At 41.8% G+C, this 27,571-nt stretch overlaps 9 non-coding genes across 9 annotated transcripts; all 9 read left to right on the top strand.

Moving 5' to 3' along the window:
• Positions 1 to 11: 11 nt before the first annotated feature.
• On the top strand, positions 12 to 83 carry trnag-ucc (transfer RNA glycine (anticodon UCC)). The gene has a single exon. It is a non-coding gene; the product is annotated as a tRNA-Gly (tRNA).
• A 1,343-nt stretch (positions 84 to 1,426) lies between these two features.
• trnag-ucc (transfer RNA glycine (anticodon UCC)) lies at positions 1,427 to 1,498 on the top strand. The gene has a single exon. It is a non-coding gene; the product is annotated as a tRNA-Gly (tRNA).
• A 1,343-nt stretch (positions 1,499 to 2,841) lies between these two features.
• On the top strand, positions 2,842 to 2,913 carry trnag-ucc (transfer RNA glycine (anticodon UCC)). Its single transcript has one exon. It is a non-coding gene; the product is annotated as a tRNA-Gly (tRNA).
• Positions 2,914 to 4,256: 1,343 nt separating this feature from the next.
• On the top strand, positions 4,257 to 4,328 carry trnag-ucc (transfer RNA glycine (anticodon UCC)). The gene has a single exon. It is a non-coding gene; the product is annotated as a tRNA-Gly (tRNA).
• Positions 4,329 to 5,672: 1,344 nt separating this feature from the next.
• Positions 5,673 to 5,744, top strand: trnag-ucc (transfer RNA glycine (anticodon UCC)). Its single transcript has one exon. It is a non-coding gene; the product is annotated as a tRNA-Gly (tRNA).
• A 1,343-nt stretch (positions 5,745 to 7,087) lies between these two features.
• On the top strand, positions 7,088 to 7,159 carry trnag-ucc (transfer RNA glycine (anticodon UCC)). The gene has a single exon. It is a non-coding gene; the product is annotated as a tRNA-Gly (tRNA).
• Positions 7,160 to 7,796: 637 nt separating this feature from the next.
• Positions 7,797 to 7,868, top strand: trnag-ucc (transfer RNA glycine (anticodon UCC)). The gene has a single exon. It is a non-coding gene; the product is annotated as a tRNA-Gly (tRNA).
• Positions 7,869 to 8,505: 637 nt separating this feature from the next.
• Positions 8,506 to 8,577, top strand: trnag-ucc (transfer RNA glycine (anticodon UCC)). The gene has a single exon. It is a non-coding gene; the product is annotated as a tRNA-Gly (tRNA).
• Positions 8,578 to 9,921: 1,344 nt separating this feature from the next.
• Positions 9,922 to 9,993, top strand: trnag-ucc (transfer RNA glycine (anticodon UCC)). The gene has a single exon. It is a non-coding gene; the product is annotated as a tRNA-Gly (tRNA).
• The last annotated feature ends 17,578 nt before the right edge of the window (positions 9,994 to 27,571 follow it).

Genomic DNA, 27,571 nt, shown 5'->3' with positions numbered 1-27,571 from the left:
CCAACAGTCTTGCGTTGGTGGTATAGTGGTGAGCATAGCTGCCTTCCAAGCAGTTGACCCGGGTTCGATTCCCGGCCAACGCATCACATTTGTAAATTAAAGACCTTGATTACGAGCATTCTTGCTATGGGTTCGATTCCTGGGTCTGTCCATTCTTGCTGTATGCGTTCGATTCCCGGCCAACGCATTGCATTTTTCTCAACCTGTCTTTAAAACAGTCGTCCGAGGCCCCTTGCCAACTTCTCCTGCAACTCGTTTGCTGGAGCAAAACATTTGTTAAGGTCTTTTGGCAGCAGTACAGGACTGGATCTCCCCGTCGGGGAATCGAACCCCAGTCTCCGCGTGACAGGCGGAGATACTTTCCACTATACTAACAAAGAGTTGCAGAGACAGGTAGTTGTATCCGATCAGCGCGGCTTCCAGGGACAGCGTCATGCGTCATTTTAGCTCAACGCTTCACAGAAGCCAGTGAATCCAAAAAATAATCTAATACCGTTTAAATATGAAGTGTCTGTATAAAAAGTGTTACATTATTAAATTAGAGACCCTTTTTTTAATATGGTGCCTGGTAGGTCAGGTCAATAAGTTCATGCAATTTTTTTAAGTGCCAGGTCCAAACAAAGAGAGTTTCAGTTCATCTGCACCTGCCAGCTGCTAAAGTATTGCGAAAATTATTGCTGACCGCAGAACAGGGCTTCAGGTCTACATCCAACAGTCTTGCGTTGGTGGTATAGTGGTGAGCATAGCTGCCTTCCAAGCAGTTGACCCGGGTTCGATTGCTGGCCAACGCATCACATTTGTAAATTAAAGACCTTGATTACGCGCATTCTTGCTATGGGTTCGATTCCTGGGTCTGTCCATTCTTGATGTATGGGTTCGATTCCCGGCCAACGCATTCCATTTGTCTCAAGCTGTCTTTAAAACAGTCGTCAGGGCCCCTTGCTAACTTCCCTGTAACTTGTTTGCTGGAGCAAAACTTTTGTTAAGGTCTTTTGGCAGCAGTAAAGGACTGAATCTCCCCATCGGGGAATCGAACCCCAGTCTCCGCATGACAGGCGGAGATACTTTCCACTATACTAACAAGGAGTTGCAGAGACAGGTAGTTGTATCCGATCAGCGCGGCTTGCAGGAACGGCGTCATGCGTCATTTTAGCTCAACGCTTCACAGAAGCCAGTGAATCCAAAAAATAATCTAATACCGTTTAAATATGAAGTGTCTGTATAAAACGTGTTACATTATTAAATTAGAGACCTTGTTTTTTAATATGGTGCCTGGTAGGTCAGGTCAATAAGTTCATGCAATTTTTTTAAGTGCCAGGTCCAAACAAAGAGAGTTTCAGTTCATCTGCACCTGCCAGCTGCTAAAGTATTGCAAAAATTATTGCTGACCGCAGAACAGGGCTTCCGGTCTACATCCAACAGTCTTGCGTTGGTGGTATAGTGGTGAGCATAGCTGCCTTCCAAGCAGTTGACCCGGGTTCGATTCCCGGCCAACGCATCACATTTGTAAATTAAAGACCTTGATTACGAGCATTCTTGCTATGGGTTCGATTCCTGGGTCTGTCCATTCTTGCTGTATGCGTTCGATTCCCGGCCAACGCATTGCATTTTTCTCAACCTGTCTTTAAAACAGTCGTCCGAGGCCCCTTGCCAACTTCTCCTGCAACTCGTTTGCTGGAGCAAAACATTTGTTAAGGTCTTTTGGCAGCAGTACAGGACTGGATCTCCCCGTCGGGGAATCGAACCCCAGTCTCCGCGTGACAGGCGGAGATACTTTCCACTATACTAACAAAGAGTTGCAGAGACAGGTAGTTGTATCCGATCAGCGCGGCTTCCAGGGACAGCGTCATGCGTCATTTTAGCTCAACGCTTCACAGAAGCCAGTGAATCCAAAAAATAATCTAATACCGTTTAAATATGAAGTGTCTGTATAAAAAGTGTTACATTATTAAATTAGAGACCCTTTTTTTAATATGGTGCCTGGTAGGTCAGGTCAATAAGTTCATGCAATTTTTTTAAGTGCCAGGTCCAAACAAAGAGAGTTTCAGTTCATCTGCACCTGCCAGCTGCTAAAGTATTGCGAAAATTATTGCTGACCGCAGAACAGGGCTTCAGGTCTACATCCAACAGTCTTGCGTTGGTGGTATAGTGGTGAGCATAGCTGCCTTCCAAGCAGTTGACCCGGGTTCGATTGCTGGCCAACGCATCACATTTGTAAATTAAAGACCTTGATTACGCGCATTCTTGCTATGGGTTCGATTCCTGGGTCTGTCCATTCTTGATGTATGGGTTCGATTCCCGGCCAACGCATTCCATTTGTCTCAAGCTGTCTTTAAAACAGTCGTCAGGGCCCCTTGCTAACTTCCCTGTAACTTGTTTGCTGGAGCAAAACTTTTGTTAAGGTCTTTTGGCAGCAGTAAAGGACTGAATCTCCCCATCGGGGAATCGAACCCCAGTCTCCGCATGACAGGCGGAGATACTTTCCACTATACTAACAAGGAGTTGCAGAGACAGGTAGTTGTATCCGATCAGCGCGGCTTGCAGGAACGGCGTCATGCGTCATTTTAGCTCAACGCTTCACAGAAGCCAGTGAATCCAAAAAATAATCTAATACCGTTTAAATATGAAGTGTCTGTATAAAACGTGTTACATTATTAAATTAGAGACCTTGTTTTTTAATATGGTGCCTGGTAGGTCAGGTCAATAAGTTCATGCAATTTTTTTAAGTGCCAGGTCCAAACAAAGAGAGTTTCAGTTCATCTGCACCTGCCAGCTGCTAAAGTATTGCAAAAATTATTGCTGACCGCAGAACAGGGCTTCCGGTCTACATCCAACAGTCTTGCGTTGGTGGTATAGTGGTGAGCATAGCTGCCTTCCAAGCAGTTGACCCGGGTTCGATTCCCGGCCAACGCATCACATTTGTAAATTAAAGACCTTGATTACGAGCATTCTTGCTATGGGTTCGATTCCTGGGTCTGTCCATTCTTGCTGTATGCGTTCGATTCCCGGCCAACGCATTGCATTTTTCTCAACCTGTCTTTAAAACAGTCGTCCGAGGCCCCTTGCCAACTTCTCCTGCAACTCGTTTGCTGGAGCAAAACATTTGTTAAGGTCTTTTGGCAGCAGTACAGGACTGGATCTCCCCGTCGGGGAATCGAACCCCAGTCTCCGCGTGACAGGCGGAGATACTTTCCACTATACTAACAAAGAGTTGCAGAGACAGGTAGTTGTATCCGATCAGCGCGGCTTCCAGGGACAGCGTCATGCGTCATTTTAGCTCAACGCTTCACAGAAGCCAGTGAATCCAAAAAATAATCTAATACCGTTTAAATATGAAGTGTCTGTATAAAAAGTGTTACATTATTAAATTAGAGACCCTTTTTTTAATATGGTGCCTGGTAGGTCAGGTCAATAAGTTCATGCAATTTTTTTAAGTGCCAGGTCCAAACAAAGAGAGTTTCAGTTCATCTGCACCTGCCAGCTGCTAAAGTATTGCGAAAATTATTGCTGACCGCAGAACAGGGCTTCAGGTCTACATCCAACAGTCTTGCGTTGGTGGTATAGTGGTGAGCATAGCTGCCTTCCAAGCAGTTGACCCGGGTTCGATTGCTGGCCAACGCATCACATTTGTAAATTAAAGACCTTGATTACGCGCATTCTTGCTATGGGTTCGATTCCTGGGTCTGTCCATTCTTGATGTATGGGTTCGATTCCCGGCCAACGCATTCCATTTGTCTCAAGCTGTCTTTAAAACAGTCGTCAGGGCCCCTTGCTAACTTCCCTGTAACTTGTTTGCTGGAGCAAAACTTTTGTTAAGGTCTTTTGGCAGCAGTAAAGGACTGAATCTCCCCATCGGGGAATCGAACCCCAGTCTCCGCATGACAGGCGGAGATACTTTCCACTATACTAACAAGGAGTTGCAGAGACAGGTAGTTGTATCCGATCAGCGCGGCTTGCAGGAACGGCGTCATGCGTCATTTTAGCTCAACGCTTCACAGAAGCCAGTGAATCCAAAAAATAATCTAATACCGTTTAAATATGAAGTGTCTGTATAAAACGTGTTACATTATTAAATTAGAGACCTTGTTTTTTAATATGGTGCCTGGTAGGTCAGGTCAATAAGTTCATGCAATTTTTTTAAGTGCCAGGTCCAAACAAAGAGAGTTTCAGTTCATCTGCACCTGCCAGCTGCTAAAGTATTGCAAAAATTATTGCTGACCGCAGAACAGGGCTTCCGGTCTACATCCAACAGTCTTGCGTTGGTGGTATAGTGGTGAGCATAGCTGCCTTCCAAGCAGTTGACCCGGGTTCGATTCCCGGCCAACGCATCACATTTGTAAATTAAAGACCTTGATTACGAGCATTCTTGCTATGGGTTCGATTCCTGGGTCTGTCCATTCTTGCTGTATGCGTTCGATTCCCGGCCAACGCATTGCATTTTTCTCAACCTGTCTTTAAAACAGTCGTCCGAGGCCCCTTGCCAACTTCTCCTGCAACTCGTTTGCTGGAGCAAAACATTTGTTAAGGTCTTTTGGCAGCAGTACAGGACTGGATCTCCCCGTCGGGGAATCGAACCCCAGTCTCCGCGTGACAGGCGGAGATACTTTCCACTATACTAACAAAGAGTTGCAGAGACAGGTAGTTGTATCCGATCAGCGCGGCTTCCAGGAACAGCGTCATGCGTCATTTTAGCTCAACGCTTCACAGAAGCCAGTGAATCCAAAAAATAATCTAATACCGTTTAAATATGAAGTGTCTGTATAAAAAGTGTTACATTATTAAATCAGAGACCCTTTTTTTTAATATGGTGCCTGGTAGGTCAGGTCAATAAGTTCATGCAATTTTTTTAAGTGCCAGGTCCAAACAAAGAGAGTTTCAGTTCATCTGCACCTGCCAGCTGCTAAAGTATTGCGAAAATTATTGCTGACCGCAGAACAGGGCTTCAGGTCTACATCCAACAGTCTTGCGTTGGTGGTATAGTGGTGAGCATAGCTGCCTTCCAAGCAGTTGACCCGGGTTCGATTGCTGGCCAACGCATCACATTTGTAAATTAAAGACCTTGATTACGCGCATTCTTGCTATGGGTTCGATTCCTGGGTCTGTCCATTCTTGATGTATGGGTTCGATTCCCGGCCAACGCATTCCATTTGTCTCAAGCTGTCTTTAAAACAGTCGTCAGGGCCCCTTGCCAACTTCCCTGTAACTTGTTTGCTGGAGCAAAACTTTTGTTAAGGTCTTTTGGCAGCAGTAAAGGACTGAATCTCCCCATCGGGGAATCGAACCCCAGTCTCCGCATGACAGGCGGAGATACTTTCCACTATACTAACAAGGAGTTGCAGAGACAGGTAGTTGTATCCGATCAGCGCGGCTTGCAGGAACGGCGTCATGCGTCATTTTAGCTCAACGCTTCACAGAAGCCAGTGAATCCAAAAAATAATCTAATACCGTTTAAATATGAAGTGTCTGTATAAAACGTGTTACATTATTAAATTAGAGACCTTGTTTTTTAATATGGTGCCTGGTAGGTCAGGTCAATAAGTTCATGCAATTTTTTTAAGTGCCAGGTCCAAACAAAGAGAGTTTCAGTTCATCTGCACCTGCCAGCTGCTAAAGTATTGCAAAAATTATTGCTGACCGCAGAACAGGGCTTCCGGTCTACATCCAACAGTCTTGCGTTGGTGGTATAGTGGTGAGCATAGCTGCCTTCCAAGCAGTTGACCCGGGTTCGATTCCCGGCCAACGCATCACATTTGTAAATTAAAGACCTTGATTACGAGCATTCTTGCTATGGGTTCGATTCCTGGGTCTGTCCATTCTTGCTGTATGCGTTCGATTCCCGGCCAACGCATTGCATTTTTCTCAACCTGTCTTTAAAACAGTCGTCCGAGGCCCCTTGCCAACTTCTCCTGCAACTCGTTTGCTGGAGCAAAACATTTGTTAAGGTCTTTTGGCAGCAGTACAGGACTGGATCTCCCCGTCGGGGAATCGAACCCCAGTCTCCGCGTGACAGGCGGAGATACTTTCCACTATACTAACAAAGAGTTGCAGAGACAGGTAGTTGTATCCGATCAGCGCGGCTTCCAGGGACAGCGTCATGCGTCATTTTAGCTCAACGCTTCACAGAAGCCAGTGAATCCAAAAAATAATCTAATACCGTTTAAATATGAAGTGTCTGTATAAAAAGTGTTACATTATTAAATTAGAGACCCTTTTTTTAATATGGTGCCTGGTAGGTCAGGTCAATAAGTTCATGCAATTTTTTTAAGTGCCAGGTCCAAACAAAGAGAGTTTCAGTTCATCTGCACCTGCCAGCTGCTAAAGTATTGCGAAAATTATTGCTGACCGCAGAACAGGGCTTCAGGTCTACATCCAACAGTCTTGCGTTGGTGGTATAGTGGTGAGCATAGCTGCCTTCCAAGCAGTTGACCCGGGTTCGATTGCTGGCCAACGCATCACATTTGTAAATTAAAGACCTTGATTACGCGCATTCTTGCTATGGGTTCGATTCCTGGGTCTGTCCATTCTTGATGTATGGGTTCGATTCCCGGCCAACGCATTCCATTTGTCTCAAGCTGTCTTTAAAACAGTCGTCAGGGCCCCTTGCTAACTTCCCTGTAACTTGTTTGCTGGAGCAAAACTTTTGTTAAGGTCTTTTGGCAGCAGTAAAGGACTGAATCTCCCCATCGGGGAATCGAACCCCAGTCTCCGCATGACAGGCGGAGATACTTTCCACTATACTAACAAGGAGTTGCAGAGACAGGTAGTTGTATCCGATCAGCGCGGCTTGCAGGAACGGCGTCATGCGTCATTTTAGCTCAACGCTTCACAGAAGCCAGTGAATCCAAAAAATAATCTAATACCGTTTAAATATGAAGTGTCTGTATAAAACGTGTTACATTATTAAATTAGAGACCTTGTTTTTTAATATGGTGCCTGGTAGGTCAGGTCAATAAGTTCATGCAATTTTTTTAAGTGCCAGGTCCAAACAAAGAGAGTTTCAGTTCATCTGCACCTGCCAGCTGCTAAAGTATTGCAAAAATTATTGCTGACCGCAGAACAGGGCTTCCGGTCTACATCCAACAGTCTTGCGTTGGTGGTATAGTGGTGAGCATAGCTGCCTTCCAAGCAGTTGACCCGGGTTCGATTCCCGGCCAACGCATCACATTTGTAAATTAAAGACCTTGATTACGAGCATTCTTGCTATGGGTTCGATTCCTGGGTCTGTCCATTCTTGCTGTATGCGTTCGATTCCCGGCCAACGCATTGCATTTTTCTCAACCTGTCTTTAAAACAGTCGTCCGAGGCCCCTTGCCAACTTCTCCTGCAACTCGTTTGCTGGAGCAAAACATTTGTTAAGGTCTTTTGGCAGCAGTACAGGACTGGATCTCCCCGTCGGGGAATCGAACCCCAGTCTCCGCGTGACAGGCGGAGATACTTTCCACTATACTAACAAAGAGTTGCAGAGACAGGTAGTTGTATCCGATCAGCGCGGCTTCCAGGGACAGCGTCATGCGTCATTTTAGCTCAACGCTTCACAGAAGCCAGTGAATCCAAAAAATAATCTAATACCGTTTAAATATGAAGTGTCTGTATAAAAAGTGTTACATTATTAAATTAGAGACCCTTTTTTTTAATATGGTGCCTGGTAGGTCAGGTCAATAAGTTCATGCAATTTTTTTAAGTGCCAGGTCCAAACAAAGAGAGTTTCAGTTCATCTGCACCTGCCAGCTGCTAAAGTATTGCGAAAATTATTGCTGACCGCAGAACAGGGCTTCCAGTCTACATCCAACAGTCTTGCGTTGGTGGTATAGTGGTGAGCATAGCTGCCTTCCAAGCAGTTGACCCGGCTTCGATTCCCGGCCAACGCGTCACATTTGTAAATTAAAGACCTTGACTACGAGCATTCTTGCTATGGGTTCGATTCCTGGGTCTGTCCATTCTTGCTGTATGCGTTCGATTCCCGGCCAACGCATTGCATTTTTCTCAAGCTGTCTTTAAAACAGTCGTCCGAGGCCCCTTGCCAACTTCTCCTGCAACTTGTTTGCTGGAGCAAAACATTTGTTAAGGTCTTTTGGCAGCAGTAAAGGACTGGATCTCCCCGTCGGGGAATCGAACCCCAGTCTCCGCGTGACAGGCGGAGATACTTTCCACTATACTAACAAGGAGTTGCAGAGACAGGTAGTTGTATCCGATCAGCGCGGCTTGCAGGAACGGCGTCATGCGTCATTTTAGCTCAACGCTTCACAGAAGCCAGTGAATCCAAAAAATAATCTAATACCGTTTAAATATGAAGTGTCTGTATAAAACGTGTTACATTATTAAATTAGAGACCTTGTTTTTTAATATGGTGCCTGGTAGGTCAGGTCAATAAGTTCATGCAATTTTTTTAAGTGCCAGGTCCAAACCAAGAGAGTTTCAGTTCATCTGCACCCGCCAGCTGCTAAAGTATTGCAAAAATTATTGCTGACCGCAGAACAGGGCTTCCGGTCTACATCCAACAGTCTTGCGTTGGTGGTATAGTGGTGAGCATAGCTGCCTTCCAAGCAGTTGACCCGGGTTCGATTCCCGGCCAACGCATCACATTTGTAAATTAAAGACCTTGATTACGATCATTCTTGCTATGGGTTCGATTCCTGGGTCTGTCCATTCTTGCTGTATGCGTTCGATTCCCGGCCAACGCATTGCATTTTTCTCAACCTGTCTTTAAAACAGTCGTCCGAGGCCCCTTGCCAACTTCTCCTGCAACTCGTTTGCTGGAGCAAAACATTTGTTAAGGTCTTTTGGCAGCAGTACAGGACTGGATCTCCCCGTCGGGGAATCGAACCCCAGTCTCCGCGTGACAGGCGGAGATACTTTCCACTATACTAACAAAGAGTTGCAGAGACAGGTAGTTGTATCCGATCAGCGCGGCTTCCAGGAACAGCGTCATGCGTCATTTTAGCTCAACGCTTCACAGAAGCCAGTGAATCCAAAAAATAATCTAATACCGTTTAAATATGAAGTGTCTGTATAAAAAGTGTTACATTATTAAATTAGAGACCATTTTTTTTAATATGGTGCCTGGTAGCTCAGGTCAATAAGTTCATGCAATTTTTTTAAGTGCCAGGTCCAAACAAAGAGAGTTTCAGTTCATCTGCACCTGCCAGCTGCTAAAGTATTGCGAAAATTATTGCTGACCGCAGAACAGGGCTTCAGGTCTACATCCAACAGTCTTGCGTTGGTGGTATAGTGGTGAGCATAGCTGCCTTCCAAGCAGTTGACCCGGGTTCGATTGCTGGCCAACGCATCACATTTGTAAATTAAAGACCTTGATTACGCGCATTCTTGCTATGGGTTCGATTCCTGGGTCTGTCCATTCTTGATGTATGGGTTCGATTCCCGGCCAACGCATTGCATTTTTCTCAAGCTGTCTTTAAAACAGTCGTCCGGGCCCCTTGCCAACTTCCCTGTAACTTGTTTGCTGGAGCAAAACATTTGTTAAGGTCTTTTGGCAGCAGTAAAGGACTGAATCTCCCCGTCGGGGAATCGAACCCCAGTCTCCGTGTGAAAGGCGGAGATACTTTCCACTATACTAACAAGGAGTTGCAGAGACAGGTAGTTGTATCCGATCAGCGCGGCTTGCAGGAACGGCGTCATGCGTCATTTTAGCTCAACGCTTCACAGAAGCCAGTGAATGCAAAAAATAATCTAATACCGTTTAAATATGAAGTGTCTGTATAAAACGTGTTACATTATTAAATTAGAGACCTTGTTTTTTAATATGGTGCCTGGTAGGTCAGGTCAATAAGTTCATGCAATTTTTTTAAGTGCCAGGTCCAAACAAAGAGAGTTTCAGTTCATCTGCACCTGCCAGCTGCTAAAGTATTGCGAAAATTATTGCTGACCGCAGAACAGGGCTTCCAGTCTACATCCAACAGTCTTGCGTTGGTGGTATAGTGGTGAGCATAGCTGCCTTCCAAGCAGTTGACCCGGCTTCGATTCCCGGCCAACGCGTCACATTTGTAAATTAAAGACCTTGACTACGAGCATTCTTGCTATGGGTTCGATTCCTGGGTCTGTCCATTCTTGCTGTATGCGTTCGATTCCCGGCCAACGCATTGCATTTTTCTCAAGCTGTCTTTAAAACAGTCGTCCGAGGCCCCTTGCCAACTTCTCCTGCAACTTGTTTGCTGGAGCAAAACATTTGTTAAGGTCTTTTGGCAGCAGTAAAGGACTGGATCTCCCCGTCGGGGAATCGAACCCCAGTCTCCGCATGACAGGCGGAGATACTTTCCACTATACTAACAAGGAGTTGCAGAGACAGGTAGTTGTATCCGATCAGCGCGGCTTCCAGGAACAGCGTCATGCGTCATTTTAGCTCAACGCTTCACAGAAGCCAGTGAATCCAAAAAATAATCTAATACCGTTTAAATATGAAGTGTCTGTATAAAACGTGTTACATTATTAAATTAGAGACCCTTTTTTTTTAATATGGTGCCTGGTAGGTCAGGTCAATAAGTTCATGCAATTTTTTTAAGTGCCAGGTCCAAACAAAGAGAGTTTCAATTCATCTGCACCTGCCAGCTGCTAATATATTGCGAACATTCTTGCTGACCGCAGAAGAGGGCTTCCAGTCTACAACCAACAGTCTTGTGTTGGTGGTATAGTGGTGAGCATAGCTGCCTTCCAAGCAGTTGACCTTGGTTCGATTACCTGCCAACGCATTGCATTTTGCTCAAGCTGTCGTTAAAACAGTTGTCTGGGGACCCTGGCCAGCTCCTCCTGTAACTCGTTTGCTGCAGCAAAACTTTTGTACTGGTCTTTTGGCAGCAGTAAAGGACTGGATCTCCCCGTCGGGGAATCGAACCCCGGTCTTACGCTTGACAGGCGGAGATACTTTCCAATATACTAACAAGGAGTTGCAGAGACAGGTTGTCACCCCGGATCAGCGCGACTACAGCTCGCTACAAACAGCCTTCCCATTTCCAGGAACAGCGTCATATTAGCTCAACGCTTCACAGAAGCCAGTGAATCCAAAAAAAATAATCTAATACCATTTAAATATGAAGTGTCTGTATAAAAAGTCTCACATTTTTAAATTAAATACCTTGATTATGAGAATTCTTCCTGTATGGGTTCAATTCCTGGGTCTGTCCATTCTTGCTGTATGGGTTCGATTCCCGCCCAACGAATTGCATTTTTCTCAAGCTGTCTTTAGAACAGTCGTCCGGGCCCCTTGCCAACTTCTCCTGTAACTTGTTTGATGGAGCAAAACTTTTGTTAATGTCTTTTGGCAGCAGTAAAGAACTGGATCTCTCCATCAGGGAATCGAACCCCAGACTATAGCGTGACAGGCGGAGATACTTTCCACTATACTAAAGAGGAGTTGCAGAGACAGGTAGTTGTCCCCGAACAGCGCGATTTCCAGGAACGGCGTCATGCATCATTTTAACTCAACGCTTCACAGAAGCCAGTGAATCCAAAAAATAATCTAATACCATTTAAATATGAAGTGTCTGTATAAAACGTGTTACATTATTATATTAGAGACCTCTTTTTTAATATGGTGCCTGGTAGGTCAGGTCAATAAGTTCATGCAATTTTTTTAAGCCTACACCCAATGGTCTTGCGTTGGTGGTATAGTGGTGAGAATATCTGCCTTCTAAGCATTTGACCCGGGTTCGATTCCTGGCCAACACGTTGCATTTTGCTCAAGCTGTCATTAAAACAGTTGTCTGGGGACCCTGGCCAGCTCCTCCTGTAACTTGTTTGCTGGAGCAAAACTTTTGTACCGGTCTTTTGGCAGCAGTAAAGGACTGGATCTCCCAAGTGGAGGCACTTTAGACATAAATGCTGCAATTCGCTACAAAACCCTTACTTTTGAGACAGGTGAAGGCCATCGTACCAAGGAGCTGTAGGCAGACTGCCATGCCGAATGACCTCATCAATAGTAGTAGTTTCTGTAGTGTAGTGTTCATCACGTTCGCCTAACGTGCGTAAGGTCCTTGGTTCGAAACTGAGCAGAAACAGCAGTTGTCTTCTGACAGAAGATTTAAACTGTTTGCCACGCTAGGTGGGTGTAGCGCTCATTTCCTTTATACCCTTTTTAAAAAGCGTGCACCTAATGATTAATGTCTGAATCCTGAAGATGTGTTTCCATAGTGTAATGGTTATCACGTTCCCCTTACACGCAGAAGGTCCCCAGTTCGAAACTGGGTGGAAACTATGGGTGGTTTTTGCAAAAATATCGTATGTGATTTTCTGTTGAGCAGGTCTGTACACTTGCAGGGATGTTTGTGGTTTAATCTCTTTAGAAAAGGACAAAAATAAAACAATTGGCCTTTGAGGTTTCCTGTACAGTAATAAAACATGTTTGGTCTGCCAACAAAATTAGCAGCTTTTTGCCATGTTAAAAACACTGGGCAGTCTATAGTTTCAGTCGCTTTTGAACAAGTGTGGTGGCAATTTTAATGATATTCATTGATCTTTAGTAAAATATAGATGATTCAAATAATGTCACATGTGTGTCTCTCACTTGTAGTGAGAGAAGATTCTGTTTATGTACCTGGGGAGGCAGAAGGGGGAGACACTCCAGAGAACAGACGAACAAGGACCTCTGACCTAGATGTCAGAAGGCCATTTGGTGCAGGGGAGCTTAGTGGGCCAACTAGTGACGTCTATGGAAAACTACTGGGAGGAAGGCTCTGGGGGGAAGAAGGCCTTGAAACTAAGATAAAAGCTAGTTCAGTCTGTCTGGGGGTGTGTCACTCTTCTGCACAGGGTAACATCTGTGTATTAGACTGCTCCTATTCTTGCAAGAATAAATACTTCTATTTTATATAATTTGACTCTGAGTGTCTCTTACGCAGTGATGTTTGTTTGAGATGAATTTTTGCCACAACAATTTTGGTGTCAGAGTGGGATTCCTTGGAAGTGCCTTCTGGACCTGAGAGAGGACGGTGTTTGGCCACCTGGACTGAGCAGTTCCAGCTCTACCTCGTAAATTTCAGAGAGAGGGGCCGACCGCTATCAGGGCCAGGAGAAACTCCACTGGAATCAATTGAAAGAACCTGGTGGCAACAGAAGCATCTCTGGTAAGAGACAGTTCAATTTATTTTCTTTTGGGTAAGTTAATTAAATTCAGTTTAATTGGGGAGAAGAGTGAAATTGAACCATATTGGCTGAAGGCTGTTTCTGTGGTACGTAATCTGAGATTAATTGAGATCTATATAGATCAAGAAATTTCAAACAGATACGAGGGAAAATGATCTGAGATTAATTGAGGTCTGTAACAGAACAAGAAATTTCAAGCAGATAAATAATCTGGGATTAAGTGAGAACTGTAACAGATCAAGAGATTTCAAACAAATAGGTACCCTGAAAATTAGTTGTTCCACGACGGAGCAAATTGTTTTTAGGTACTGAGGCTAATTAGGGGGAACCAGAACAGTTTTTGGTAAACCTTAATTAGGAGGGCACTAATAGTGCAACCCGACCGATTTGGGTTAAAAGAAAGAATCGGGTCTGTTGGGGACGCCTAAACAGATTAGAGAAAACGCGCGTTGAAGAGAAATCCACAGGGAACAGAAAACAGCCAGTATGGGAAATCTCAGAGTAAGCATGCCAAATTTGATACACCGGTTTTCTGTAGAACTAGGAAAGTATGGGGGGAAATGTATGTTTTAGATATTGAAGTAGGAAGAAGCAATAAGGCTGTCTGGGTGAAATAGATAGAACTGATTGTGTGATTGGAAAGAGCGGTCACCAGTGGGCACGAGTGACCATCTCGATGACGGGTAAGACCTTCTTTGGCCAGACAGGGGGCAACCTAAGCCAGAGTGGATCACGTAAAGTCATTGGGCATCTCCTGAATGGAGGTGTGTTATGTGAGACAGGTATGAGGGTTGAGCAGGAGCTGTGAGGCCAGCAGCGTACTTATGCCGTTAAGGGGAGATGACGCGGTGACGAGTCACGGCATGTCTCCCCAATAAAGCAAAGCTCCTCTATATATACCACTCGCCGGAAGAAACCGCATTAGTTGTATGGCTTGTTTTTTTATTGTGACAAGCGTCTGCAAATATGCCAGGGGAAAACGCCCTGATGGAGATTATAGATAAAGGGCTAACAGGCGTGGGCTTTCAAGAGCCAGCTGAGGCCATGAAGTGATTCCCATTAGTTGTTGTGGAGACAATAGCAAAACTTTTTATGTACTGGTTTGCCTTATGGGCAAGGAAAATCATAGTGTTGATTTTGAACTAATAGGTCTATGACATAGTTTTAACTCTTGAAGGTCGTTAGACATGGTGGTGGCTAAAGATGAAGACAGCTTTTGATTTAAGGAAAGTCTGGATGACAAAGGTGAATGGTCAAAGGTTATTGTAATGAATACAAATTTTGTCTAAGTTACAGCCTTAGGAGGCTGGTGGAAAAATTATTTGTTATAGTGAGAGAGACTGGCTGAGTTGGAGGAAGGGATGGTAACTGTGTCTGTCTTTCTGTTATCTGCCTGCTAGAGCAAGCTGAAGCAAAATAATGATAATGAAACAAAACAACCCAGCTGACTTGTCTAAAAATCAAATGAATAATGAACAGACGTGCTTTGAAAGTGGTTAAGATACCATGTAAAATTAGGTAGAAGCTACAGGAAAATGGGAAGTTTAAAATCTTATTTAAAATTTAAATCTTTTAGCAATAATATAAAGAAAAGGTTTGGTGTGTATATTGCGTCATTAACCTCTGGAATGAGTTTATCATTACAGATGGGTTAAGGCAAATGACAAATTTTAAAGAAGCTGATAATTCTGATGAAGAGACAATACAGAACATGGGACAAGCTTTAAGTTGATTGGCCATCAAGCTCTGTCTGGTAGTAATACTTTTGTCATACATAATGTAGATTTGAAGATCAGTAAATTGGAATTGTGTAGTTGTAGATCACCATCTGGCATGGGCTGAGATAAATGAAAATGTTGTAGATTTGAGGGAAACAACAAAGTGACATATTGGCTAAGTCAACATGAAATTATCAAGAGAGCCCCTCACATTTATGATTATTGTGAACAAAGGGGGAGAAATGATTGACTGACATTGACCAAGTCTGCACAGCACGACCTGACCTGATAGGGAAAATTGATGACTTTGGAAATGTTTGTAGATGACTGACTTGAGAGACCAAACAACAGGCCTGAAAAGCAGAATACGCTGTGAAACTGAGGGCCGTTGCCTTTCAAATACTTCGATAAGAAGATGAGATTGTGGCTTTAAGTGAAGAATGTAATATTTTTGTTTCAGAGGCAGAGAAAGATGTCTGGAGGAAATTTGTCTGAAGGACAACGTTTGGGTTAGTGTTGATGGCAAACTTTATAAAAAACACTATGTTAAATGTTATGTTAAATTGATGCTCGAGTTGTGTCGTGCATCAAGAGGGAGATGGTATAACAATTGCCAAATATGGTTTATTAAGGGGTTCACATTTGCTGAATAAATGTTGGGAGAACACTAGGGGTAATTTGATAAAAGCCCTGAAAGAAGCCATTTTTTCTGCCTAACAAAATGGATGTCTGTGAGTGTGCCGCACACACCAATAACAAAGATTGTTTCAACAGGAAACGCCAGGGCATCGAAGGCCACGGGAGAACAGTAGACAAAAGAAACTACGTACTTTACTATCTGACAATAACCTCGAAATCTGTTTCTCTTTACAGAGAGCATGCAGGATTGGGAGACAGGGCAAAATGTGCCCACTAAAATAATGGTTATGGATGAATTTGGCTAACTGTCCTGGCCTGGGTTATTAGTGTGGCAGAAAGGTGCTACACCTGCGCAGCGCATAACTTAAAAATTTCCTTTTACAGAATGTCAGGAAGGATTGGATCAAACAGAACTAATTCTGTTCCAAATGTATAAATATTGTGTGGACATGAGGACAGGGGTTGAGTGTTTTTCAGGGTAAAAGGACCCCGAGTGCTATTAAGTGAGCAAGAAATTATCCGGAGATAATGTTTCAGGTTGTTGATTCCACAGGTCACACCAAAGGGGAGCGGTCAAGCGGTCACTAACAAAATACTTAAGGTCTCCATTCACAGGTGACAGTTCACTCCAGTGGGGGTGCGGTCGTGATTTAAGGGAAAACCTTATAAGGATCAGAAAATGGTTGGAGAGTGTGACACCTGGGTCCAAGCCTCTCACCTACACCAACAGGCCACAACCATCCCATAGTCCATGGGGCGAACGAGATGATCAACACGCCTGGAGGAGGATGTGAACCAACTAATGGTTTAAGAATGTGGTTTTGTGATTATTTTGAGGATTTGATTCGATTAAATCAAAATAGGGCTTAGTATTGATATACACTAGATCAAAAGATTTGATTGGTTACTTATTCATTAGGAAATATTTAAGGAAAATGTTTTTGGGAAGAGAAGATCTATTAATTAATGTAAATTATAGGGATAATTGTTGAAGCTTATTAAGTAGAACCACAGCATGTTTGAATTAAAAGTTAAAGGTAAAAGAACACGGAACGTCCGTGGGGCGAACGAGATGATCAACACAACTGATGGTTTAAGTTTAACAGAAGAATCTGTTTTTGTGATGATTTTGTTTGATTGAATCAAACTAGGTATTGATTTGATTGTAAATGTAGAAAATATATTGATTGTGTCCGTAATGGAAATATTAGAGTTAATTTTGAACAACTACATTGGTTAAAAGAATGGATAAAAAAAAAATATAAAACCTTTTCTGGATAGATTTTATTAAATTGGTGTTAAATAGAGCTTACTAAGTAAAACCATTGGCTGAATCGAGTTAAAAGTTAAGAAAATATGGTTAGGAAAATGGAGGCGATGTATGGAAATGGGCGTGGACTGATGGTAAATGGATAAGATTGGTTAATCTTTGGGGGGTTGGGGGTACTGTACTACCAATTTCAGCGATAGGATTATCAATATTGTTATGTTTACCATGCATTATAGTGTGTTTCCAGCTCAGTACAGAGACTGGTTAAAGCTGGGAGTCTGTTCAATTGGATGAACAAAATATGATGATACAAGTAGTGGGAGCTACTGTGACATGTGTTAAAGTGTATGTTTCCTTTTCTTTTTCTTTATTTCTATGAATGTTTTTGATATGAACAGAAGGTTAAAAGCTGTGGTTATCCGCTATGTGTTGACGTACAAGGAGAGGGGTCGAAATGAGGGATTTTATTCTACTTTTATTTCTTCGTATTTCTTAGCCTGTTGAAATGCCATGTGGGTTTCAAGATGTGTAATGATAACCAGGGTGTTAAATTGATGTGTTTCCTACTTAAACTATACACTATTTCTTGTTTATACTGAGGTGACTGAGGGTCCGACCTAGGTCGGGAGTGCAATAACAGTGCTTATTCATTCAGCCCGGCCGCAGATAAAGTCTTTACTTGCTTGCTAATACTTAAGGGACTATCCCCACAAAAACAGCCTAACCTTTTTACTTTTCCAAATGTTATTTCACAAATGTTTAAGAGAGTGGTCAGTGAAAACCAGAGATGAAGAGTATAAGTGTGATGATATGACTTAAAATTTGTCTTATTGTTTATTATTGTGATTATGGGTAATCATAATGATAAAAAGTGAGGAGTTGTGGTGGCAATTTTAATGATATTCATTGATCTTTAGTAAAATATAGATGATTCAAATAATGTCACATGTGTGTCTCTCACTTGTAGTGAGAGAAGATTCTGTTTATGTACCTGGGGAGGCAGAAGGGGGAGACACTCCAGAGAACAGACGAACAAGGACCTCTGACCTAGATGTCAGAAGGCCATTTGGTGCAGGGGAGCTTAGTGGGCCAACTAGTGACGTCTATGGAAAACTACTGGGAGGAAGGCTCTGGGGGGAAGAAGGCCTTGAAACTAAGATAAAAGCTAGTTCAGTCTGTCTGGGGGTGTGTCACTCTTCTGCACAGGGTAACAACTGTGAATTAGACTGCTCCTATTCTTGCAAGAATAAATACTTCTATTTTATATAATTTGACTCTGAGTGTCTCTTACGCAGTGATGTTTGTTTGAGATGAATTTTTGCCACAACACAAGCGTAACCTAGAAGCGTAGGGACTGATGTCCAAATCAAGTTTCCGTATTGTAGTGGTTATCACGTTCGCTTTCCACGCGAAAGGTCCTCAGTTCAAAACTGTCCGGAAACAAGTGGATGCATTTTAAATATAAATGCTGCAATTCGCTACAACACCTTTACTTTTGAGACAGGTGAAGGCCATCGTACCAAGGAGCTGTAGGCAGACTGCCATGCCGAATAACCTCTGTTCTGTTGTTTGTGGAATTTACAGACTGTCACACTGCTTGCAGAGCAGATTATGGGAAGGAGCCATCTTCTAAAAAGCACATGTCTCTCATCAATAGGTTTCTGTAGTGTAGTGGTCATCACGTTCGCCTAACACTCAAAAGGTCCTCGGTTCGCAACCGAGCAGAAACAGTGGTTGGATTCTGACCGAAAATTTAAACTGTTTACCACGCTAGGTGGGTGCAGCGCTCATTTCCTTTATATGCTTTTTAACAAGCGTGCACCTAAAGATTTATGTCTGCAACATGAAGACTGTTTCCGTAGTGTAGTGTTTATCACGTTTGCCTCACACATGAAAGGTCCCCAGTTCGAAACTGGGCGGAAACTGTGGGTGGTTTTTGCAAAAATTTCGTATGTGATTTTCTGTTGAGCAGGTCGGTACACTTGCAGGAATGTTTGTGGTTTAATCTCTTTAGAAAAGGACAAAAATAAAACAAATGACCATTGAGGTTTCCTGTGTTTCGCTGTAATCCTGCAATTCGCTACAAAACCCTTACTTTTGAGACAGGTCAAGGCCATCGTACCAAGGAGCTGTAGGCAGACTGCCATGCTGAATGACCTCTGTTCTGTTGTTTGTGGAATTTACAGACTGTCACACTGCTTGCAGGGCAGATTATGGGAAGCAGCCATCTTCTAAAAAGCACATGCGTCTCATCAATAGGTTTCCGTAGTGTATTGGATAACACGTTTGCTTTACAATTTTTCTGAAATGTCAGGACTTGAAATTCCAAGTGCCATAGAATCCCATACATTGCACTAAAGTGTTACTTTAAAGGTCATGTACTGCAGGTCAGTGTTACTTTAATGTTTGGTTAATTCTAGCATGAACTGAATTGCAGTGCTTTGTCAACATTACTGCATTTCTGGATAAACTTGCCAGAGGGTTAAAGACTCAAGCTTGAGCCCGCAGCCAAAGGTTAGGTTTGTCAGAAGTGGGATTCAAACCCACGCCTCCAATGGAGACTGCGACCTGAACGCCAGCTGCCGAAGGATAGTCCGTCAAAATGGGGATAATGTTGAACGCCACAGCCAATCACGTCGACGCGCTATAACATTTGCAGCCAATTAGAGAGCGCCATTCTTGACATTATAACATTTTCAGCCAATCAGAGGGGGCCATTCTTGACTTTTTCCTTAACATTTTCGACATTTGACCAATCAGAGTACAAGGAAATGTTGATGGCACGTTTACGCTTAACACCGCTAGGAGGCAGAGCCGGCGGCAGAAACAAATCAATGGACGGGCATTTAATATTCTTGGGGGGGCCTAATTATGACAAACAAATAAATTGTGGGGGGGGGGGGTGCTTACATGCGCTTCATGCACGCAAGGTCTCGCGCTCTCTACCTCTCTGCCGTGCGCGCTGTTTGAACGTATATTCACGTAGACTTTCGAAAACCGGGACATATTCTTCGTAGCCTTTCGAAAACCGGGACATATTCACATAGCCTTTTGAAATTTTTTTGAGCCTTTTGTATATCATAATTCTTATGAGCCTTTTGTATATCAGGGAGAGTTTATACATTTCCCGGAACAGGTTGTTAAAAAGAAGAACAATCCCGGAAAAAACGGGACGGGTGGTAACACTAGCTACAACAGTTTCACAGCGATTTCAATATCCTAACTATAATTAGCCTATTGCCCAATCATATTTCGGCTATCATGAGATATCATGTTACAGTTATAGCCTATAGGCTGTGAACTAACATGAACAAACAATGAACAGCTGTATTTTTATTAACTAACATTAACAAATACAGTAACAAATGTATCGCTCATGGTTAGTTCATGTTAGTCATTAACTAATGTTAACTAATGAATCTTGTCTGAATTGTTCCGTGAACACAGCATGCTATAAGCCAACTTCCTATAATAACAGCCAAATAGTCACAAATCTCAAGTTAAGTATTAAATCAACCATGCATAATCAACTACGACACACTCACACACATATTGCATATCAGTGTCAAATGCATAATTTACACCACGTCTGGTGCAACTTACGAAGAGTAATAAAACCAACTGTCCTACTCACGTTATAAATACAGCTGAAGTCGACGTTTTTGGGATTGGAATCTCATGAGTTTCTCTTTCCATTCGTTTCTGAATAGGCAAAACCGAGCACGTCGCGTGGCTATAACTTTACCGAGATGCTGCGGTCAGAGCGGCTCAGCGGGAAACCCCTTTTTTGTAAACAATCAGTCAAACTTCCGGGAGTTTTTTTTTTATAAGATTAGCCTATAAGTCAAACATTGCACTTAAATACACATCAATAAATATATAAATACTGCACGTAAATTATTATTATTATTAAAATAATTTATTAAATGCAAATTGGATGGAGGGGTGGCACAGGAGCTCTCTAGGCGGGCCCGGCCCCCTAAGGCCCGCCCATAGCGCCGGCCTTGCTAGGAGGAGGAGTCAGGAAGCTAGCCAAGTGTCAATCAAGTTGCCGAACTGAGCCGAAGGTGTACGAAGTAATAACATATCAGGTGGGGCATGTCAGAGGGCAAGAAGTTCAGACGTCGAGCATCACTGTCACGGAGGTCAGGTAGCATCATTTTAACGGAGGACTGCGAAACATATTTTCCGGTCACTTTAACGGTATTTTTGGACAATGTCATTTTATATTTGTATATAATTGTATATATATTATAATTGTAAATATCGTGTGTGCTTTTTTTTAAGAAATCATTTTTATTGATAGTAGTTTTGTTCGATATAACCTAACCGTTAGCCCCCCAACAAAAAAAATGTCTGGCAAAAAATCCCATAAAGCCATGTCAGATACTGACTGGATTGCAAGGCTAAAACAGTTTGCCAGCACAGGAGTTTGGCCATCAAATGAGGGTAACAGGCCAGCTCCTCGACAGAAAAAGTGGCATGACGTGTACCAAAGGGTGAGTGTGCTTTTGTCACCTTTGCATGATGTAATAATTCTAATCCTAATCATTTAATTCAATGTCATCATTATTTATAGATATGTATGTAGATAATGTTGCAGGTATTTGAGAATTATGTTTATTTATGTAAACAAAAATTTTTTTTTTGCACTGGGAGATTCAGAGATTTGAGGCAGTGGGGGTGGGGATGTTGAGTGAATGGATATTTTGAAGGTGTGAAATGTTCCTCTCTTAATTCTAGCATGAACTGAATTGCAGTGCTTTGTCAACATTACTGCATTTCTGGATAAACTTGCCAGAGGGTTAAAGACTCTAGCTTCAGCCCACAGCCAAAGGTTAGGTTTGTCAGAAGTGGGACTCCAACCCACGCCTACAGGGGAGACTGGGACTTGAACGCCAGCTGCCGAAGGATAGTCCGTCAAAATGGGGATAATGTTGAACAATGTTGAACGCCACAGCCAATCACGTCGACGCGCTATAACATTTGCAGCCAATTAGAGAGCGCCATTCTCGACATTATAACATTTGCAGCCAATCAGAGAGCGCCATTCTTGACTTTTTCCTTATCATTTTCGACATTTGACCAATCAGAGTACAAGGAAATGTCGATGGCACGTTTACGCTTAGCACCGCTAGGAGGAGGAGTCAGCAAGCTAGCCAAGTGTCAATCAAGTTGCCGAACTGAGCCGAAGGTGTACGAAGTAATGACATATCCTGAGGGGCGTGTCAGAGGTCAAAAAGTTCAGACGTCGAGCATCACTGTCACGGAGGTCAGGCAGCATCATTTTAACGGAGGACTGCAAAACTTATTTTCGGTAACTTTAACTGTATTTTCGGACAATGTAATATTATATTTGTATATAATTGTATATATTATAATTGTAAATATCGTGTGTGCTTTTTTTAAAGAACTAATTTGTATTATAGTAGTTTTGTTCAAAACGATATAACCTAACCGTTAGCCCCCCAACAAAAAAATGTCTGGCAAAAAATCCCATAAAGCCATGTCAGATACTGACTGGATTGCAAGGCTAAAAAAGTTTGCCAGCACAGGAGTTTGGCCATCAAATGAGGGTAACAGGCCAGCTCCTCGACAGAAAAAGTGGCATGACGTGTACCAAAGGGTGAGTGTGCTTTTGTCACCTTTGCATGATGTAATAATTGAAATCCTAATCATTTAATTCAATGTCATCATTATTTATAGATATGTATGTAGATAATGTTGCAGGTATGTAAGATTTATGTTTATTTATGTAAAAAAAAAACTTTTTTTTGCACTGGGAGATTCAGAGATTTGAGGCAGTGGGGGTGGGGATGTTGAGTGAATGGATGTTTTTTTGAAGGTGTGAAATGTTCCTCTCTTGTTCTTTTAAAGGAGGATACAAACTTTACTCACTCTTTATCTCTAATTTTACAGTTTGTATCTCCCCTTCAAAGAACATGAATAAAAATAAATGACAGACTACAATAAATTAATGTGGCATTCATACTGATAAGTTAGAAAATGCATGTATTCTATGTTATATGTGTGATAATGTTTACAGATTGAAAGATGTCCGATGCAGTCTCGCGGCCAGACAACCTTGCTCGGAGCGGTCCCAAAGTGCATATGTGGTTTTCACACTCAAAAGGTAACAATGTAAAGATGTAACTTGTATTTTTTTTATATATGTATAATTTACTGAACAAATTCTTCTCGTTCAACAATTATTGTAGCCTATGTATTTTTGTGGTTGTCTTAAGCAGGCCACAGCCTCTATTGGACAAGCACCAAGGGTTGTTGAACAACAGTCTGCCGCTACTGGACCAGCACAGGAGGTCATGGCGCAGAGTCAGCGTCAGCTCCCACCCCAGCCTACTTCTAAAATTATACCAAGTTTGTCAAAGGTAATAACATTTTTTTTTAATATAATTGCAGTTTTAATATACGTTTAGTATAAAGGTTTAAGTTCAGTGGAAATGGCTGGTATGTTTTTACACCTACCTGCCAGCTGTGACACCTTGTACAGGGGCGGCTGTAGTCTGCTTATTGGTCAGTTTCACTGTCTCAGGTTGGTTTAGATCAAGTAAAATGGTGAAAGAACAATGTAACCTATGTGATCTCTCTTTCTTCTCTGGGCTCTGCTCTTGCATTCTCCTCTTCCTCTCTAATTGGGATTTGCCATTATGGGTTAAAGGACACTCGCGTCCTTCATGGCATCTCTGTTGATTTTTCCAACTGGCTACTGAAGCTACGTCTTTCATTCTGTATTTCTCAGGTAACATTCCACTTATGCACAATTAATTATACACATATTATTAATTAAGTCATCATGAATCTGCTTTGTTGCCATTTCAAGGGTAACCTTCATTACTGTTAATAAACGCTTTCTCTTACAAACTATGTGCAAACTATTTTTGATTTTAAGTCATTTTTAAAAGGTACTTGTTAAATTACTATATACTCACATTCTAGCAATACCTTCCCACACATTTTTCTATTCTAACGGTGCTTATTTAAATCTGTATAAGTAGTAGAGTGTGGTAATACACAGACAAAAAAATAAGTTAAAGAAAGAAAGCAGGTCCTTTAGTTATATAATGAATGATAGGATCAATAGATATTTTCATTTTACATTTTACATTTTATTATATTTTTGGCCAATGTGCTGTTACAATTCAATTTGTCTTTTCATTGAAATTGTTTTGCCCTTTTTTAGTTTACCAAGCCAAGATTTGGTGGGTCCCACATTGCTGCTGCAAAGCCAAATCTGAGTGTGGCTAGGAGACCATCTCAGGCTGTTGACCAACCCAGCGCAGCAGTGTCCAGTGCCCCTACACCAAGCCCCACTGTCTCTGTAAGTACTGGCATAATCCACATTGCATTCTAAGACACATTCCACATCTGTGCACTTTTTAGAAACTTGCATTCTAAGACACATTCCACATCTGTGCACTTTTTAGAAATATATTTTGTATGCAGGAAATCTTATCATAATGAATTAAGAGCAATATTATACAGTTTTCACACAATATGCAGTCAGTGAACACATTTCCACATTGCTTACATTTTCTTAACAGACAAGCTATACCTCCCAACAAAATTATGGATTGTTTTTGTAGTATTTATAAATGTTAACACACACCACCCCACAATAGCAAAAACAATATTCCAAACCTTAGATACAGTATAAAAACCTCGGCTTCTTCAATGATATCAGTTCAAAAACAATATATCTCAGCTGATAATAAACAAACAATTGAATAATTGACACACACCTGATTTATGTTGGGTAAATTGGGTCAACCATAGCTGATTCCAGTCTGGCTTAGACTCAGTGGCAGGGGTTATTTTTTTCTGTTACATTGACACTTATACATCAAAAGGAGGACTTGTGATGTTTTTGGAAACAGAAAAAGACAAACACTGTAATGTCTGGACGAGGAAGAGTAAGAGCAAGGGGCCCAGGGAGAAGAGCAGGCCCAGTGAGAGGTGCAGTGAGAGATGCAGTGAGATGTGCAGTGAGATGTGCAGTGACAGATGCCGTGACAGATGCAGTGAGATGTGCAGTGAGATGTGCAGTGAGAGGTGCAGTGAGATGTGCAGTGAGAGGTGCAGTGAGATTTGCAGTGAGAGGTGCAGTGAGAGGTGCAGTGAGAGATGAGATGTGCAGTGAGATGTGCAGTGAGAGGTGCAGTGAGAGGTGCAGTGAGAGATGAGAGGTGCAGTGAGAGGTGCAGTGAGAGATGAGATGTGCAGTGAGAGGAGCAGGGCCAGGGAGAAGAGCAGGCCTAAGGACTTCCAAGGGCTGCAAGAACAGTAGTCAGTGATGAAATTCGTGCCACTATCATTGACCATGTAATAAAAAACGGTCTTTCGCTAAGAGAGGCTGGTAAACAGTAAAGGGAAAAAAACTGATTTGCTTTTTACTGGAATACTGTACATGTGGACATACAGTTCCCAACCAATAAATTTAGTGTAAAAATGGTGGATTGCATGTTTTGTATGCAAATACCTGTAAAACTGAAACACAAAAGTCTATGAAGTTTTTGTAATACAATAGCCAGTATTTTGAAACCTGTTGTACTTTGATTGACTGCATGTACCTTGTGAAGTGAAAACAAGTGTTATTCTTTGACAGAATAATTTCATTCTGAGTCAGATTTCCAGTGTTTTGGTAAAGTTAGTGTGTGCAGAGAAAGATGTGTTCTATTTTGAAATGAAGAGTTAGTATATATTTACAGTTTTTTTCAATTGTTTACACGCAATTTTGAAAACCGGGTTCTTTTTTTCAAAATGTAATCACAATTATCCAAACACCACACTCAATTGGCATAATTCCTAGATTGTTTGGAAAATGACACACTTCTGTCAAAACATACACACTTCAGTCAAAAGATATACACATATTTGTGAAAATGCTATTAGTTTTCATTTAACCAACACAGTCCTCAATGATCAGACACTATTGTAACCAGTTTCACACTGCTGTGATAAATAAAAAACACATTTGTAAAAATACTATTTTTAGGAAATAGCATGTGCTAGATTTTTGGCCAGACATTGTTATGTAAGGGATAATTTAGATGAAAAAAAAAATTGTGACAAACAAACAACATTCTTCATGATTAGTTTGAGATATAGGGAGAATGTACACAAATGGGCCTACTATAAACTTACCAAGCACTGCACAACACTGATTTCTGCAGACTCATATTTCAAGTATTTATTTACAGTATTTCTTACCATAATCAGTTACAGTAATCAACCAACAATGAAATCAATGAAAAAAATAAAATCTGTAGACAAATTAAAATTACTGCATGAAGTACATACAGTTTGACTCTGAAGAAAAACTGCTGTAAAAGCAACAAGAATACTGTAACTATTCAGTTACAGTATCAACCAGAGATTTGGTTGAACTCTTTGTCCAGCTTCCATCAGTGTCAGTCCATGGTCCCTCTACCTCCTTCACCTCTTCCTCTACCTCCTTCTCCTCTTCCGCTACCTCCTTCTCCTCTTCATCTACCTCCTTCACCTCTTCCTCTACCTCCTTCTCCTCTTCCTCTACCTCCTTCATCTCCTCTTTGAGCCCCCCCTCTTATTCTCACTCTTCTTCTTCTTCTTCTTCTTCTTCTAGCTCCTTCCATTTTTGTTGAAGACAGGTGAACTCACCTGCTGCCTTTTAAAGCACTCCTGAGTGATGCGTTTTCAAATTAGCACATGTGTGCTTCCACGCCTGATGGATGTGCATATCCAATTCATTCATTAGTGTGGTCAATGGCAATCCGGGGCTTTGTAATGACAAGGAAGTAACCTCACAATCCTTATCTGTGTCTAAGGTGTGAAAATGTGTGTAGAGTTTTACAAATCACCGTGTGTAATGTTTTGCTATAAGGGTAAGGCAGACATTGTGTGTAATGTTGTGCAAATCTGCGGAGGGGTTTTGCTCATTGGAGTAGAATTTTGCAAATTGTGTGGAAATTTTTATTTTAGTGTGTAAACAATCATAAAAATCTGTAACAAAATGTGTTCTTGAGAAGAAAATTATCCATTTGGCCAATTGTGTTTTGTTGGTGTGAGTCTGTGTTAAGAGTTTAGGAAAAAGTATCTGAAGTATGGGTAAGCGCTTGTTAGCGATTGAAAAAAACTGTAAATACTTTTGAAAACAGATTCAAATAAGCGGCGATCCTAAATTGCAATATTATTTCCCACAATTACTGTTTTTGACTGTATTTTAATCATATTTCAAAAACAAAAAGAATCTTACTGAACATAGACCTTTAAACAGTATAGTATAATTCCATCTAGGATTAGTTAAAATTATTGGACAGTTATGACTGTTTCTTTCTCTTGTTATATATGCAACATATATTATATTTCATTGCATGTTGTCTCGGTAAGAAATTTCAAATTTTATTGGTCTAAAATAATTGAATTTGCATATTAACTGTCACAACTCACACAAATTAGTGCTAGCAGCTGACACAATTCTGAAAACTATTGGAACAAATGTATACATTTTATTCTATAACCTTAAGTACGTATTTGACATCCAATATTTTCTATTTTATATGAGGGTAGTCTTGGATAGATAAAGCGGTAATTAAATAAATGACCTGCTAGACTAAATGTTTTGTCTTTTTCATTCACAGACTACTCCTTCGGGGGCATTACTGCAAGATGCATCTCTAGTTCGACTGCATCGTTTGTGGTCGGACACTTTGCCACCAGAGGATCACAGGTGGATTGCCAGCAGGCTTTTTAAAATGGGGCCCAAGGGAAAACCAGAGCTTCGAGACAACCTACAGCTCTGGTATTACCCACCACAGCCAGCACTTATTTACAACCAGGCTCCAGCTCCAGACAG

Source organism: Siphateles boraxobius, unplaced genomic scaffold (assembly GCF_051911475.1).
Source record: "Siphateles boraxobius isolate OS27281-9 unplaced genomic scaffold, OSU_SipBor_1 42, whole genome shotgun sequence".
NCBI lineage: Eukaryota > Metazoa > Chordata > Actinopteri > Cypriniformes > Leuciscidae > Siphateles > Siphateles boraxobius.
Note: the sequence above shows the minus strand (reverse complement) of the source record. Positions and strands in the feature narration are given on the sequence as shown.